This window comes from Miniopterus natalensis, chromosome 14 (assembly GCF_054644295.1).
Source record: "Miniopterus natalensis isolate mMinNat1 chromosome 14, mMinNat1.hap1, whole genome shotgun sequence".
Lineage (NCBI taxonomy): Eukaryota > Metazoa > Chordata > Mammalia > Chiroptera > Miniopteridae > Miniopterus > Miniopterus natalensis.
In genome coordinates, this window is record NC_142094.1 from 31,793,474 (window position 1) to 31,811,123 (window position 17,650).

Sequence of the window (17,650 nt, forward strand, 5' to 3'; positions counted from 1 at the left end):
TCAGGCCTGTCTTTTACTAAGCTAAAACTATTTTAAAAAACCAAAGACCATGCCTTCATTTGAACATTTTCACATTCAAATTTATTGAGAAAAAAAAAAAGTTGTAATATTTTGATTAGATGAGTACTCAGGTTTAAGAAATGATATTAATCAATAATTATAGTGGCCTAGAATTTATTTTCATTAAAAAATACATTATTTTTTGTTAATTAAAGTTCACTATCATATACAGGTATTTTTCTGAAATATAAATTTATTCTTGTGGTTGACAATACACATCTTATATTTCTAATGTCACTAAAAATAAATCAAATTTCTAAAGGTCTTTAAGGAAAACAAATGCAGTGTTTTAGTCTCTTGGGAATTTCTAGATTTTTAAAATGGTAAGCGGTTATAAAAATTGATTTCACAGCAACCAGGAAGAATTTATTATCTCCAAAAGGTTGACTTTAAGTGTAGTATTCAAGATGGTTCTGAAATTTAAATGGCTTTTATCTATTAGATTCAAGAAGGTCTTTTCTATTTTTGAGTCCTTATTTTATCTTTTCTCTCTTCCATTTTGTTTAAATCTACCACAGATGTGACCATTGTGCCACACAGTCGACACTACTCAGCCATTCCACATCCTGGGCAGCATGCTTTCTGGCATCAGTGATCAAATCCTTATTCACATAAAAATCCACTACCTAGTGGCTGCTATTAATTCTTGAGTTGAAGCCAATGTCTACTTCTGATTTTAAATTGCCTAGTCTTAAATTACTGATCTGCAAGACATTTTAGAAATCCTCAGGTCCAACATACTGACTTTATAAACTTGTGAATTAGAGGGTAGTTAGACAAAGAACCTTGTTAAATGACAAATAGCAAAGTGGGCTGAGACTTTTCTTGGTTTTTTCTTTCTTTTTTTTTTTTTTTAACTCAAGTCCCCTGCATTGTATCACTCTGCCTTATTAGATCATGGACATTGAAATTTTATGAAACTGAATGAAGTTTTAGGGTGATGGTAGGAAAAATGAAACAAACAACATGAGTTATTAGAAATTTGAGAACACATCTTAAACATAGATCCATTGGATGAAAAAGATAAGATGGAGAAATAGTAAATTTTAACACTGAGGTCTCATAGTGTATGGAATGCATCACTGGCTTGGCATAAGCTAGTGATAGAATGAAATTGTCATTTATAGAGAATGGGATTTGGAGGAAGAAGGGAGAGTAAGGAGCTTGGCATTGGCCATGTTAATTTTGAAATGACTATAGTCCTTCAAATAAAATCAAAACCAAGAGGCTAGAGGGATGACGCTGAAGATGCTGACTTTGGTGAAAATTGATTCTATAAGACTAGATACAAAATACCTAGAAAATCACTATACATAGAAAGGATAAGAGGTTTAAGGTCAGAGCCCTGGGACTTTCATCATTTAAAGGAAGAGAAATGAGAAGGAACCAGCAAAGATATGTGTTAAAAAGTGTAATTTTCAATAATTATTTGGTCTTTAAAATTATAATTATAAAGTATATTCACAGACACATAAAATTAATTTTTTACATAATTATAATTTACATATGCTGAAATTATACAAACTTCTGTTTCATTCTTCCTCTGTCTCCTCACTCTTGAGGCATTAACTACTTTGAGTTCATTTGCAAAGCTTCAACAATTTCTGCTATATGTTATAACATGTGCAATCTTTACTCAGAAATAATGGTGAATAACCTCCCTGTATTACCACATAGGCCCAAAGTGCAGTGCAAAATGGTTTGTTTAGGATGGGACTAATGGTGGGTTCAGCATTATTCAGAAATGTAGAGAACCCCTAGGGAAAATCTAGCTATTTCTGTCTTTGAAGCTATACTTAGAACCCATGTACAATCAAGAAGTTACTGTAATAATTGTTTTCTACTTACTATGGTTATTTTGATTAAATAATTGAGAAATAAATTTTATTCCGTTTGTGTAATATCTTTTTTATAGCTGTTATTAAAGCATGTTAAAAAATTGATCTATGTCAAGAGTTTTCAAATGTGTTCCATGGAGTGTTAGAGTTGTACAAGAATGTCACAGATGCTATCACAAGGTCAGAGAGGGCTGGGCAAGTGGTGGTACAAATGTTGACGGTCCTATCATACCCCATTGATAATTTGACTGAAAAGGTTCAACTGCTATATTTTATATGAAGATGTTAAACTTATCTTTTATTGTGAAAATAATGAATATATTTATTTTTTTTTAATTTTGCAAACTGTCCTATTCATTTTTTAAAGCTATTTATTTCCTAAATTCCAAAGAAGTATAAAATGTAATTTTATGCATTTCTTAATTTTTATTTTGTGTAGAAATCTATATACATATTCATGCAAGAACACAATCTTCAAAATTTCAATTGTATGTTCTCAAGTTTTATAATTCTGTTTTCTCATGATACTACTTACTTGCTGCTATTTAATATAGATCATTTTAGAAGTACTATTTTAAAATTTTCATATATTTATATCCATTTATTTGGTAGTTCACAAGCAATGCTTGGTTGTTAAAAACAAATCATTATTTTTGTTTTCCATAATTAAGTGCATCTGTCAACCTCATATATTCTCCAGAGTTTCAGGGAACCCTGTTTATGCATTTAAAAGAAACTATAACTGTTTCCTTCTATTTCTGTATCTATTTCTTCATATGTATATACTCTATGCAGTACCAGCTACAGAACTAAGAGCTATGAATAATTAAGTCCTTCAATGTTGAAGAAGAACTTATTAGCAATAAGTAGGAATATTAGCAATACTAAAAATGTGTTAAGATTTTATATTACATTATCTTAATATTATCTGTTTCTCCTTTGAAAAAGCATAAGTACAAAATTTGTACACCTAAGGAAATAATGGTATAGTATAATATTCTGAGAGCTAAAACTGTGTTGATTCAAAAGTAACCTTCAATCTTCATAGTTGTTCTTAATTGTCTTGGATCTATTTACCATATATAAAATACATTTTTAAAGTGTTGTTGAAGGGCAATTTATATTGAGCTTCCTTCTTAGGACTCTGGTCAAATGGCATAAAAAAAATTCAGGGGGAAAAATGCTCTTTGTTTTCTAAGTAAAAAATTAAGTTGGAACATGTATGATAGTATGCATTCTGAGAGTTACATTTTAAATCAGAAGTTGGCTGCTTCCAAAACTTACATTTATGACCACAAGATTTACTTTTCAGAATTTGCTATAATTCATCACAAGAAAATGAATTATTCTTATGTCCTGCACTTTAATAAAGTCTTTGCTTTTGATGTGGCCTTGATCAATGTATTCTATTCTATAGGAAAATGGAAATATCCTTCACTAGGAACAGTTGGAGTTGCCAGAACCGGTAATTGACAGAGGGACAAGACACAAGGGTGAGTAGTGGTTACATTTTTCCTGACATTGTATTATTTATATAATATTTTTCCATATTTCAGGGGGAGCAATACATTGCATCTGCATTTTACATTCAGGTCATTAACTGTGTATGGAGTTTAACCTCTAGGCATTGCTCAACTCCTTTATGCAGATATACGTGTTCTGATTCATCTAAGCAAGAAAGAGAAAAAAGAGTTAATCGCAGAGTTTGTAAAAGTTTATTCTCAGAGAAGTGAAACCTTCTACCCAGTTTAGATGTATTATTCTTCATTGACTGGTCTCCATTTCTTGGAGGACATTCTGGCAGTAGAGAAGTAGACACATTGCATCCATCATCATGTGTCAAAGGACCATCAGGTCGATGGCTCTTTTTGAACTTTGCTGTTTCACAAAACTGTAGCTGAGTATTATAGGCAGGAGTTTGACATTTTCAGGATGAAAATCAATTCTCTTTTATGTGTTTCTGAAGTGTGGCTTGTGCTTTGATTGTGGAAGAAGTGGTTTTGGGAAGTTTGGTGTAACAAAATAGGAATTAAGATAAAATTTGACTAATAAGAGCTTCAGTGAAAGCAAGGAGAAATATATTTGAGTCCTCTAATAATGTTTTAAATCCATAGAAGTAAAATCAGAAATAGAAACTTATAGGCATTGGCACAGAAATAGAAAATTTCTTCCAAATTGAGATAGAAATTAGTGAAATTTATATTTAAAGTTAAAAGTGGAACGTGATATTTCAAAATAACAAATGCTTTTAAAGAAGAAATACATAGTTGTAATTTGCAAAAATACAGTGTGCATATTTATTTATGCCTACCCTCAATCCCAGATGAATGTAGGCTCCAGAAAGGTAAAGAACCTGTCTTTTTATCCACCATCATATTTATATCATCTAACATAATGCTATGGCATAGTAGGTACTCCATAAACATTTGCTACCTCAGTCTTCTAAAATATTAGAAATAACAATATGTTTAGAATGTCATATTTTTATTATGTAACTACAAATGTGCAAAAAGGTTTTGTGGGGAATTTCTAGAATTTTGAAAATAAGGAGTTGAAATAATTTTCTCATGTCAGTAATTATGAATTCAATTTTTAAAAATCTGCTCAAGCTTTCAAAGTGCTATAGGCTTTGTTTTATATACACAAGATGTGTCTATGTTAACTATATTGAAATGCACATGAAGCCTTATATTTCCAACAATAGCTTTATTCTGCATATATGCATATTTAAATTCTATGCAACAATATATTCCATATAATAATATTTTATGCAAAGGAACATGTAAATTTTAAAAGAAAATTATAATTCCATTTTATTGATGAGTGCACTGAAGTATGAAAATGGTAATTGTAAAAAGATTAATTTCATCTCCAAAAGTTTCTATTTATAGTTCAAGGTAAATTTCAATGAGTTTTATCTCTCAGACCATTCAAAGAAAATATAGGGTATATATCTTATTTTTGAAGAATTGTTCATATATTATTAACGTAGTCATTCAGATTATTGCATATGTGTGTATGTATGTGTGGGTAAGTAGATGATTGAGGGATAGATAGATAGATAAATAGGCCAATAATTCTAGCATAGTCTCATATCCAAAAGTTCTTCATTTCCTTTCCTTCGGTATAATAAATTCTTTGAGGGGTGAAAATAAGTATTCTTCATGTGTATCTCCTCTACTCCACTTGTATTGTAGGAGTGTGTTCAAATGTTGACTAATAAAAACGAGGCTATTATAATTGTATTTCACTGGAGGTGAAAAGAATATCCTTAAACAAATATGAGACATATTTTAGTTTCCTCTTTTTGAGATTTTTAGGAAAAACATTTTTTTGTCCTGACCTTAGTATAAAGAAAAATCTTTTTCTCTCCTTGACCAGTTTGTGCATGCTCAGCACTGTTATGTAATAAATTAGCAAGAACACAATCCAGTTGGAAAGGACTTAAGTAATTTTGCAGAAAATTCTTCAATGTGTATTTCAGCCACCTATGTCTTCTAAGATGTTGCCTTCCCTATACTCGGGTTTCATTACTTAACTTATTTTTATCTTAAAGCATTTTGTATATCTTATGTAACTATTTAAAATCATTTTTTGTAATTAAGTATCATATTAAGAAAATACATTTGCCAGTAAATTATTCAGAGCTACATTTACATTTATAGGTATTATTAGTTTTCTCAATTGTACTAATAGTATGAGGAAAGAAAACATTGACTGAAGAGAATATTTTAGAAGCCATCAATGAAAGTGCTCTGTAGTTATTAATACCACTGCCAAACTGGGGGTAAAGTTCCTTGAGTATGCTGACATATTCAGACTGTACTTGTCAGAAGATTTTGCTCCCTTAAAAGCTTAAATTGGGTAATAACAAGTAGGGAGACTGAGATGCAAACTGGCATCTGACTCCAAATGCAGTTGTTACTGCACCATATTGTTTCTCCTTTGATAATAGAAAGGCTTCAGGTATGGGGTTCGAGTAAATGAGTTGTATGATTTATAAATCTGAGGTTGTGGATCTTTATATATTGATTTACCTTTGTGAGATAATCTTAGATAGTCTAGCGTATACATGTGTCAACAAAGTACAGTTATTTTTATATGTTCTAATGGCTTTAATGAAGAGAATAACTCAGTGATTTGTGTACACTTCTGTCTCTGGGAACATAATACATTTTGATTTAGCATCTTTTTACATCATCAATATGTTTGTTCAAGTTGAAGAAACATACTCTGTTTAAAGGGTTGTAAGTGAGGCAAACTGTATTTTCTATGGGAAGCATTGAGGTTGAAGAAAGCAAGAATTTAAGAACTGTAAGGAAATATAGAAAATAGTTTCTACATCTAACAGGGTTTATAATTGTGTAATTAATCACATTAATGTACCTAAACCCTGGTATCTTTGGCTCCATTTAGATTAGATAAAACAGTTTTAAATCCAAGATCATAGATTCCCCCTTCAAGTTCTTTTGTGGCTGTTTTGATGTTAATCATCCACTTCCTCAGGTAATTGCCACCTAACTTGTTTATAGTACAAGGTATGCTATAACTTTTACCTCAAAGAAGCTTGACTGGTCCTTTAATCATGGTCCAGGGAAATTTGCTAAGTGGCTCAACTGTATCAGATAAAATCACTGGAGTAATAAGTGAATTCACAGAGAGTTAAATATTATCAGGTGAGGGTAATAGTTTAAAGGAAAAACTGCAATTTGGTTAATTTTTTTTTTTTTTTTTACACTTTTCTAAAGCAGCATTTGAAAAACTGGTAATCCTTAGATCACTGGGTCTGAGATAGAAGCCATTAAAAAATATTCCTGTGGTCAAAAAAATGAAGGGGATGTCAAGGAAATGATATGAAAATTAGTAATACATAATAGGAATTAATGTAATGCATAGTAAGACTCATAGGCTTAGGGAGGATCTGCCTTAAAGAAACTGTTAACATTTTGTTTCTCTTACTTATTTGACTGATGACTTATTGCTTTTAACTTTCCCAATAACAAGGTTTTGTAAACTTTTTCTATAAGGGGCCAGACCATAAATATTTGAGGCTTTGTGGGCTGTCTGACCATTGTAACTACTCAGCTCTGCTTATGTTGTACGAAAGTGGCCTTGGATCGTATGTCCAGGCGAGGGTGGCTATGTGCCAATGAAACTTTGCCAAAACAACCAGGGGCCGGGATTTGGCCTGGGCGCAGCAGTGCGCTCACAATCCCTGCTGATAACATGCAGACATGCTTTGGAAATCTTTGTTCTTGAGATGGTTCATTATTCATAATGACCAAACTCTCTAAAGGTTGTTTCAAGAACATAATGCACCCTCGTTCCTAACTGTCATTTTTGACAAGTATGGAACAGTAAGGAAGAGCATGATGAAGGGAGTAACTTCTTATAGAGAAACCAGCGCTATTAACCCTGGTCCCCGTGGCCGTCACACAGATATCAGTAGACTCTGGTCTCGGTACCGCACTGATGTCGGAATCACACGCTCTCCCTGCCCTCAGTGAGCTTTATGGCCCAGTGGGAGAGACGGTGATAATTTTGCAGAGGGCTGGGAATGGAATTAGTACAGAAAAGAATGTAATAAAATGTGTAACGTTACTATCTCATGAGCAGCAAAATTTTCCAAGAGGCTGAAGAGGAAAAACGATTTTCATGACAGGTATCAGGCCAGGCTTCCTATAGGAGGTCTTGCTGCAGATAAGATGAAACCTAGACCTCACAGGCCATGTTACGGAAGAGAGAGTAATGGGAAAGCACTGTTGCTGGATGGAGAAACATGAATAAGGCAAAAGCGGTGGCCTTGGGGAAAACATGTTCCTTTGGCAACAAAGAGTAAGTGGTAGAGCATGCAGTGTAAGACTGGAAAGTAAGCCTGCATTGACAAGATGCTGCATCCAACAGAAAGGCCAGGCCCCTGGGCATATGAGCCTGGTGGAGACACATTTGTTCCTTGATGAAGGGACACTCATTTGCCCCCATAAGAGTGATGCGCCTAAACTGTCGGACCATGCTATTTACAGCATCTGTTCTGAGCCCTCACATAAAGCATGCTTAACATGCTTTACGTAGTTTTGGAATTTCAGGGACCAAGCGAGCATTATCTGGATATTTCAGGATTGAGTCAATAAAGGTAATAAGAAAACCTATAACCCCCCTCCCCATCCCTCATCCTAGAACAAATCCAGAGTCTGGCCATCGCTGGCATGTTTTTGGCAGTGCAAACACGTCAGGGCTCAGGCCCGTCATCTCTGGTTGTCTTCACCTTGGCATTGTGGTGGTAGGATAGGTACAGCTTTTGCAAAGATTGTGCCCAAACTTACAGCAAGAAGGGAAAGTCTGCACCAAAAATGTGAACCCTCTTTACTGTGGGAAAGCCAAACTTCCCAAAAGTACCAACCAAACTTTTCCACTTATGTTTTATGCCCTAGGAATGGATCACATGTTCCCTCCTTGCTGCAAGGAAAATGGTCCAAACAACTATTTGGTTTTCTTCTCTTAAATGTAGGAAATGAAGGGTGTAAGAGGTTTCAGAGTAGCTTTGCTTATATACACAGATAGCTATAGGAAATTTTAGTATTTTTATAAAAATTTTAAAATGTTGATTTTAGCCAAACTGTATTTTATATTTCTTCCCAAGATGAATAGCTCTAATCTGATAAATTTGTCAAGAGAGAAAAAGAAGAACTGTCCTTTGAAATAGGGTAAACAAAGATATATCAAATCCCAGCGATATAAATGCAACTTATTAGACTAGGATGTGACAAAATATTCAAAGCTTTCCCATTTGAAATTATATCGGCATCTTTTTAGACTTAATGCTTATTTGTGGTTTATGAGTGGTGTGTTATAATATGGAAGTGGTATAAAACTTCTGAGGACTTTCAATAAGAGGATCTCACTGAATGTGATCCCAAGTCCACCATTTACTAGCAGTTTGGCTGTACTAAAGTCATTTAGCCACACAGGACATCAGCCTCCCTTTCATCATTTCTAAAATGAGGCTCATAATAATTGCCCTTCACACTGTGTAGGTTTGTTGCAAGTCCCAAATGAGGCGATATTTTTGAAATTGTTTCATCAACAGCAAAACAGCCTAAGGCATCTATCGCTCCCCTTTTTCCATCTCTCCCTCACATATATTTTCACCGATACAACTTTCTCCTTGAGATTTTTACATGCCATCATAGAGATATATTCAGGGCTTCTCTGAGAGTTTCTGTCACTCAGTTTTGGGGGTTTTTTCTACTTAAACCAAATGGAATCGGGTCATTAGGCGCTGCTTCTTTAATGATTACATCTATTTTTCACTTCAAAAGCTTTTCTCTCTAACCTCAGACACTCTGAAAGCCTGTCAGATATAATCAGCTATTATTCTGTTTGTCTGAACACTGACTTCATATATCAAAATTAGATAAACTGGTACTGGAGGCACTTTTGTTTTGGAATATAATTAATGGCTGGAATGACTTTTGGGTCATTAAAAATGAGAAGGGTTTTTCCTTACAAGGTAACTGAGGAGTGGTGAATCTTTGAGATGTCTAAGGTCTATGGTCCTTCTTCCTCTCTTCCACTGACCCTTGTCTTATATCTGTTTACATCTATCACATGAATAAAATCCCATAGAATTAGTATGAACAGATTAGATCAGAAGTCCAACCAGCACTCATCACCACTGGTTGTCTCACAAGCTTTAAAAACTGAGTCTCTACTCTAGAAAAAAAGAAAATAAAAAATATGTACATATAAATTTATACATGATTTTAAATTTAAGTGCTTTTGAAGTGATAGAGTATAATATATTTACCCAAAATTTGCATACATTTTATTTGTTTTAATGATTCTTCTATACTCCCACCCCTGTCTATAATTATGAGTCCCTTCATATATGTGTTAAGAGCCTTTATAGTGAAAGTAACACAATATAACTCAAATTAGCATAAACAAAAGAGTAACTTTATTGACTTAGGGATCTGAAAGTCTAGAATTACTCTTTGGGATTAGGGAAAGGGTTAATGTAAGGGTGGGGTGTAGTGATGTTTCCACCTTTCTGCTATGATTTCATTGGTGATGACTTAGTTTTATGACAGGCTTCCTTCATGATCTCCGTCTAACCCATTTACTCTCCAGTTTTTATATGTTTCCAAGTCTGTATTCACAGCATTCCCAACAAAGTTGCTAATGCCTATTTAGCCCAACTTTGTCCCATGTCCAACTCTAACTCAACCAACCACTGTGGCCAGTGTTTATTGACTTAGCTTGGCTCATAAACAAGGTAACGATCAGCATGCCCAGATCACAGAGATTGGACTCTCGAACAGAGAAGGAAGGATGCCAGAGTGGCAATAAATAAAGTGCATTCTACTTCCATAATAAGACAACTGACTTTAAGTGTACATATACGCATATTTAATGTCTGTATTCTAAGTCCTGATAAAAAATAAGGAGAGGTATTCCCCCATGAGCATAGGAGATAATTTTGGTGTCATGAACTGTTAGGTTGAGCTACTTGAAATTGCTATTTGGAGGGGTCAAAATGTAAGAAAACAAACCAAACTGAACAGAAACAATGACTTTATATGGTTTAACCACATAGAAAGCAGCTTTTATAGAAAATTTTAAAAAATAGCCCGGCTGGGTGTGGCTCAGAGGTTGAGCATCAACCTGGGTTCCAGGTGATTGGGGTTCAATTCCCGGTCAGGGCACATGCCCGGGTTGCGGGCTCCATCAATGACTCTCTCATCATTGATGTCTCTCTCTCTCTCCCTCTCCTTTCCTCTCTCTGAAATCAATAAAGATATATTTAAAAAAAGAAAATTAAAAAAATATATATATACATATAAATATATATTCTATACACATTTCTTTTTTATTTCATAGGGCATCAAAACCTATCCTGACCTGTTGTGAGGCTAATTTTGACTACTTATTCACTTAATATAGATATTCATGTTTCACTATAGAAATATTAATGTATTTGATTATGAGATACAGCTCCAGATCCCAATGAGATGTTATGTAATTTTCTGTATATGGAATAAATTACTTTTTTTGAAAAATCTGCATATTGGCACCCACCTGTTAGCAAGCTTTTGAGAAAACCGGTGTATATTTATAATTGCAACAACATCCAATACAGCCAAACCTCCCTGTGCTTGTCTGTTGTTGGAGTGGTTATATCACTGCTGCATCCTCAACATACTCCCTTCTCTCCCATCCACGTAGCAGAGCCCCATCTTATCCTTCAAAACCTACCTCAGTCATTACTTCTTCCCTCACTCATCTTTCATCTTGTTGATATGGAAACGGACCCTTTAACATTTGTAGGAGGTGTTTTGCTTCTCTATTTATGTGTGTCATTCCTACTAAATATTAAAATCTTTGAAAATTAGAATCGTGGGTTTTCCTTTATGTCATTGGTTCTTAGCATTATCTTAATAAATAGCAGGGACTTCTTTGGTTAACATTTGTTGAACAATACATTATGAGAAATAATGTTTTAGTCAGCAAGAATAAACATTTTATCTTTCCCCCAAATATCTGAGACAGAGCTTTGTGGTGGTCCATATTAAATTTTTACCTCTCACTATTCCAGAAAAAATAAAAGTAAAACAATAGGGCATTCTCTTTTGAACACCTAGCAATATATTCTACCTGTTTATTAACTGCTATCTAACCCACCAAAGAGGAAGTAGTTAATGACTATTATTCATATTCTTGTGTATTTTTATATCACCATCATTTATTAATCATAATGATAACATGAAGGAGAGGCTACATTTTTTACTACTTCCTTGTTTGAAGTCCTCTAATAGAATGCTCCAATCTCAACTCTACACGTTCCTACATTTTGAGAATACTTATGCACTTAAAATTTTTTTAAAAATTAGTAAATTGCATTTTTCTGTCACTTATAGAAACAATCCTTCCATCCTTAATTATTCAAATAAATTTTCAATAGAATCAAAGTAGACATCTAGATTTGATATATAATAGAAATTACTCCATCATATAAAGCAACTGAAAGAGGAAAAACTCTAGCAAATTTGACATTTGTTTCTTCTGAGTTTTTCAGCTCTGAAAAAAAGATATGGTAGGATCTCATGGAGGGCAAAACAGCATCTGTAGATTTGCTCAATACACTCATTCTTGGCTTTATTCAAAAGCACCATCCTACTATTTACTATTAGATATTCAATTTATTTACTTCAGAAGGGTGACAAGGTACATTGACTGAAAATGTGAAATTGGAATTCTGAAGAGTCTGTTACCATTCAAACATGCACTGCATTTGATTTTCTTGTTTTAATATTCAACAACTTCAAAACAGAACTGAGAGCTCTTGGCTTTTCATTCCTGCTGTGTAAAGCATTAACAATATTGTATTCACTGCTTGTGTTTTTTTTCTGAGCAACTACTAGTAAAACTTGGATGCCAGTGACAGGTAACATTTTAAAAGATATATTCACATTTATTTCTGTTTCCCTACCATCAAGGAGTCGTCCCACATAAGTAAAATATCATGAAATTCGTATTTTTAAGTTGCATACTGTCTTTGCAATGTTGTGCATTATTGTCTGTTGCTGGTTAACAGACTATATAATTTACCCCCTCCAGTTGTGATATTATGTCAAACATATAGCTTTATTATGTGCATTTCATTGAGTCATTTGCTTATGGCTTATTTTTGTGCAAATGCACTGTAACTATAAAATAAGGATCATTGTGTTTCTTCGGGAGCACACCTATAACTGCATTTTGGAATTTAAACCACTACATTATCAGTTGCTGTTTATTTTGACTTTGATGTTGCCAGAAGGCAAATAACTTAAAAATTAGGCACATTTTTCAGAAAATTTGTTTTAGCAGGTCAGTTGTCTTGTATAAAATTGTCTTTATGCTATATTCCAGGAACTAAAATTCTCCTGTCATTAAAATGCTTTTCCTGTTCCAAACTCCTATGGATCGGCAGGTTTAGGAGACATCTATAGCCTCTACAGCATCCATTCAGCCCCATCTCTGTCTGTCTTCCTGCCCAGATTGGACTTGGCTTTTCCAGCATGTAATTTGGATGAAAATGCTCTCAGTGTCATTTTTGGGCCCTGAGTAGTTTAACCAATAGATGTAATTCAGTATGTGCATAACATCCTCTTGGCAGTAATTCAAGAGTGAGAACATGATGCCTTTCAGGTTAGTCAGAGTCAATTGGTCTCAACTCTGGGGCTTTGAATCTAGAATAGAACATGATATCGCATGGACCTGTTGAAGTCCTCTTGGACATGAGCATAGCAGAAGCAGATCTGGAAACAAATGAAAGAGAAGGGTATTTTGCCCTGGTTGTAACTTTGAAACTACTCAATAAATAACTGTCTGACGACTTATATCAAGAACCTTCAATTATATAAAGCCATAACCGACTAAACCAATTTTCATTGTTTCTTTCTGTTACTTTCGATAGAGATTCCTAACTTACATAATAAGCTGCTATATTTTGAGGGAGTTGAGTTTTTTGCTGTCTAATAATGTCTGTTCTTATCAGAAACTATCCATAAGATGATTTTACTTCATAGCTATACTTTATAGCTTCTGTCACCTAATTTGAGATTGTATTATACCTGTAAGTGTATGCCTTTTGATGTATGTCATATCTATAGGCCAGATTTTAAGACTTTCACTGAATATAGATAAATTAATTTTTACATGAAAAGTATTGTGCTAGAATTATACTGAGTATTTTTAAATTGATTTTCATTTATTTTCAATCACTTCAAAAGTACTCATTGAGTGAGAGACTGCTTCATTTTTAATACTTTCAAATAACCATTAATATTTTGGTAGTTTAAATTAGTATCAGTTGTCTAAATATATTGAAATGTGTTCAAGAAATATCACCTGTCTCTTTAACAAGCCCATTTTATACTTGCATTTATTATTTCTTAATTTTGAGAGAATTACTATCAAAAGCTAAACTGAATCCTGAATTCCAACCAGAATATAACAAAGCTCATATGTGTACAGTAACAGACAAGTTTTCCTAAGTTTTATTCTTATTTAGCTTCTAAAATGTAATCAGTGTTTATCTTGAAATTCCATCATTAACTGCTTTTGAGTTTCTTTTAAAGAATTCTTATATATTTCTTAGTAAAAACTGGTTGAAACAGGCTGTTTTATAAAGATTATTTCATGGTTTGTGTTTATGATATGACCTTTGAAGGTGTGTTTAAAGAAAATAATGGCTGACGTAAAATCTTAAAAGGGGTTACTGTTTCTTTGCCCTTCAGACAATTTACTAAAATGGATTTTCCAATAAAATGCTGAAATTCATTTTCCATAGTGAAATTCATATGCTACCGAACTTAAGGGCTGTAATTTACTTTTAATTGTAGATCTGAAAGGTTAAATTTTAATATTAATCTTAACCAGCTACTATGAAATCATGGGTTTGATCCTGCCAAGAAGGTCAACTGATCTTCCTCGGCTGTAAATTGAAATGATGTCCATTAATTTAAATGAGCTAATATGTTGATATATATTTCTTGAGTAATGGATGTATCCTGTAAGATCTAGTTTGCCATGTTTGAAAAATGTTAATACTTTTGTCAATGTGGTAAAATCTTTACTTGATTTTTTGGGGTTCGCTTATAACTTACTATCTTCTGAGTTCATTCATAAATGTTCTTACATTTTGACATAACCTCAATCTGTTCATAGATACATATTAACACCTCACCTCAAATGAAGTGTTTTGTTATTCTTTTCCTAAAATGTAATAAATAATTTTATTTGGGAGAATGTTGAAGTAGAAGAAATAAGACAGTAAATAGCATTTTTGGTAAGATTTGAAGAGTGGCAGTGGAAAAGCCCATTATTATCTGTAAGAAACAGAATTTTATTTATTTTCCTGTTAACAGCCACAGATGTTTTTTTTTTCATTTTAGCTATTGACTCATTAGTGTTTAGTGTTTACAAATGTGTTTCAAATAAGGCATTCTCATAATCCTGATGGTTCAAAAATATATTTAGCATGTACAAAAGAAGTAACATTTTCCTGACCTAGTCTCTTTTTCATTCCTAATCACCTATTGCAGTTAGGAAAATGTAAAAAATAATTTCGTTGTTGTAACTCACACTTAGATGTATAGATCTTATTTAATGATATGTAAAATATTACCTGTGGAAAACTTGATGATGTGAAAAACTACTCAAACTCTATATTTAGACATATGATGCTATAGCTATATATTGTCTTCGCACTTGGGGAAACATTCAAGGTAAAAATTAAAAGAAAAGGGTGAATAGAATAAAAATCTAACCATTAACAACTGCACTGTGTAGCTATATTTTGCATACAGTGAAATACTCAGGCCATAAGTATATAGTTTGATCACTTTTGATAATTTTCACCACTCATATAACTCATATATCTTTGTGAACAAATGTTTTTGAGTTTTTTGAGTAGATACTGGAAGGGTTGTTGGGTTATATGGTAACTGTGTTCTTAATTTTTTGAGGAGCCTCTATACTGTTTCCCCCAATGGCTGTACCAGTCTACATTCCTACCTGCAGTGGGAATAACATTTGTTATTACTTGTCATGTTAATAATAGTCATTCTAACAGGTGGTATCTTATTACAGTTTTAATTTGTATTTTCCGAGTATCTAGTGAAGTTGAGCATCTTTTCATGTATGTGCTGTTTGTTCCCATACAGAAAAATTAACCCAAAATACATCCACAATCTAAATACAAGACCTGAAATAAGAAATTACATGGAAGAAGGCATAAATACTTAACTTATGGGCCTTGGTCTTAGAGAAGATTTTATGAATTTGACCACAAAGTCAGGGGAAGTAAAGGCAAAAATAAATGAATGGGATTATATCAAACTAAAAAGCTTCTGCCCAGCAAAAGAAACTGTCAGCAAAACAAAAAGGCAACCATCCAAATGGGAGAAGATATTTACCAAGGACAGTTCCTACAGGGAGTTAATAATCTAAATTAATAAAGAATTCATACAGCTCAACACCAAACAGACAAACAATCTAATTCAAAACTGGGCAGAGAACCTGAAGAAATGGAGGTTTTAATTTCCATGTCCCTGGTGATGAAAATGTTGACCACTTTTTCCTTCGATCATTAATCATTAACATATCTTCCTTTGTGAAGTGCTTGTTAATGCCCAGCTCATTTTTATTAATTGATTACAATGGATCGGGTATGTAATCTAGGTATAAATCTTTTGCCAGGTTTATGTGCTAAGAGTATTTTCTCCCAGTGTGTGTCTTACTTGTGCCCATTTTCAGTTTTGCTCCTTACACAGTTTCCTTCTCTCTTGTACATGCAAATATTAGTCCTCTGGGTAGTAGCTTGGAACCCTAATTCCTACCCCCTCCCCTTGTGCTGGAAAGCATCTCAGGCATAAAGTAAGGGTTATTATGTGGCTTATCTCATTTGTTTCTCTTTTTTGAGTGTCCCCGATGTGTGCTATTGCCTCCTCTTGTCTGACAGTGGAAAGTAGCCATTTGATATTTTTTCTTGCTTTATCATTGTTTATGGCAGACAGGATAATCCTGTATGAGTTTGTCGCTAATGGCTAAACACAGCAGTTCTCTTTCATTTTTATACTAATATTTTCATAGATTAATTTTAAAAGTAATTGCAGGAAGGAGTGAATTGAGTTAATATTTTTGAAGAGTTGTCTTTACTTCAAAGCATACATGTTGTTCAAGTACAGATTTAATGAAACCTTGATGATTCGGAATGTTTTTATGTAGTGATGCTTTGGAATTTAATAGAGCTATCATGAAAATTATTTTAGGCATCAGCAAATCGCAGGAAAAAATTAACATGTTATATAGAATCTAGAGACCTTTACTGTGAGTAAAAATTTAAAATTCCTAATAATCTTTTATCCTGTTCAATTTCTATGACAGAAATATGCAAATAATTCCATAAGAGTCATTCATTCTATTTTTGGATTCTCTGGTGGAATGATCTGCAAATATGCTTTAAATGTAGGCTTTATGACTCTGAGAAAAATGCCATGATTTTAAAGCATTCCATCATTTTCTGGAGTAAATTGATATTGTAATTGTAATGCTTTATATTTAAAGTATATGATGAGTTACTTGATTCAGATTTGTCATAGAATAGAGCTTGAATTCTATACATTGTATAGTTAGAGCTGTCATTTGAATTTTCTGTACAGAAAAATATTTTATTTTTAAAATAAAAATTATTAAAATCACATTTTTATAAATAATTAAGTGAATACCTGTGCTGATTCTAAGCATATTATCCTTTGCATATTATTATTTTATTGCTATAATTATATTTAAACACAAGGTTTTGTTTTGAAACCATTGAACATAAGAATTTTTTATTTTTATTTTTAAATATATCTTTATTGATTTCAGAGAGAGGAAAGGAAAGGGCGAGAGAGAGATAGAAACATCAATGATGAGAGTCATTGATCGACTGCATCCTGCAACCCCGGGCATGTGCCCTGACTGGGAATCGAACCCCGATCGCCTGGATCCTAGGTCGACGCTCAACTGCTGAGCCACGCCCAGCCGGGCTGAACATAAGAATTTTTAAGGTGACAAAATACATGCTTTTTTAAAGAGATCATTTTATTGTTTTATTTCTGAACTTTTTCCCTTGAGTTAGCTTGGACTTCCCCAAAGAGATGTCCACTCTTCATATATGCGATGTTAAAGTAGGATTCCTCTATTTCTAATTCAAGCCCCTATCT

The 17,650-nt window shown here is 33.3% G+C and overlaps 1 protein-coding gene across 1 annotated transcript in view; it reads left to right on the forward strand.

Annotated features, from left to right (window-relative positions):
- The window catches only part of PCDH15 (protocadherin related 15), a 900,353-nt gene that overhangs the window by 207,187 nt on the left and 675,516 nt on the right, over window positions 1-17,650 (forward strand). Inside the window, exon 3 of the mRNA XM_087824418.1 lies at window positions 3,316-3,391. The gene's annotated coding sequence lies outside the window, so the exon portion shown is untranslated. The remainder of the gene's footprint in view (window positions 1-3,315; window positions 3,392-17,650) is intronic.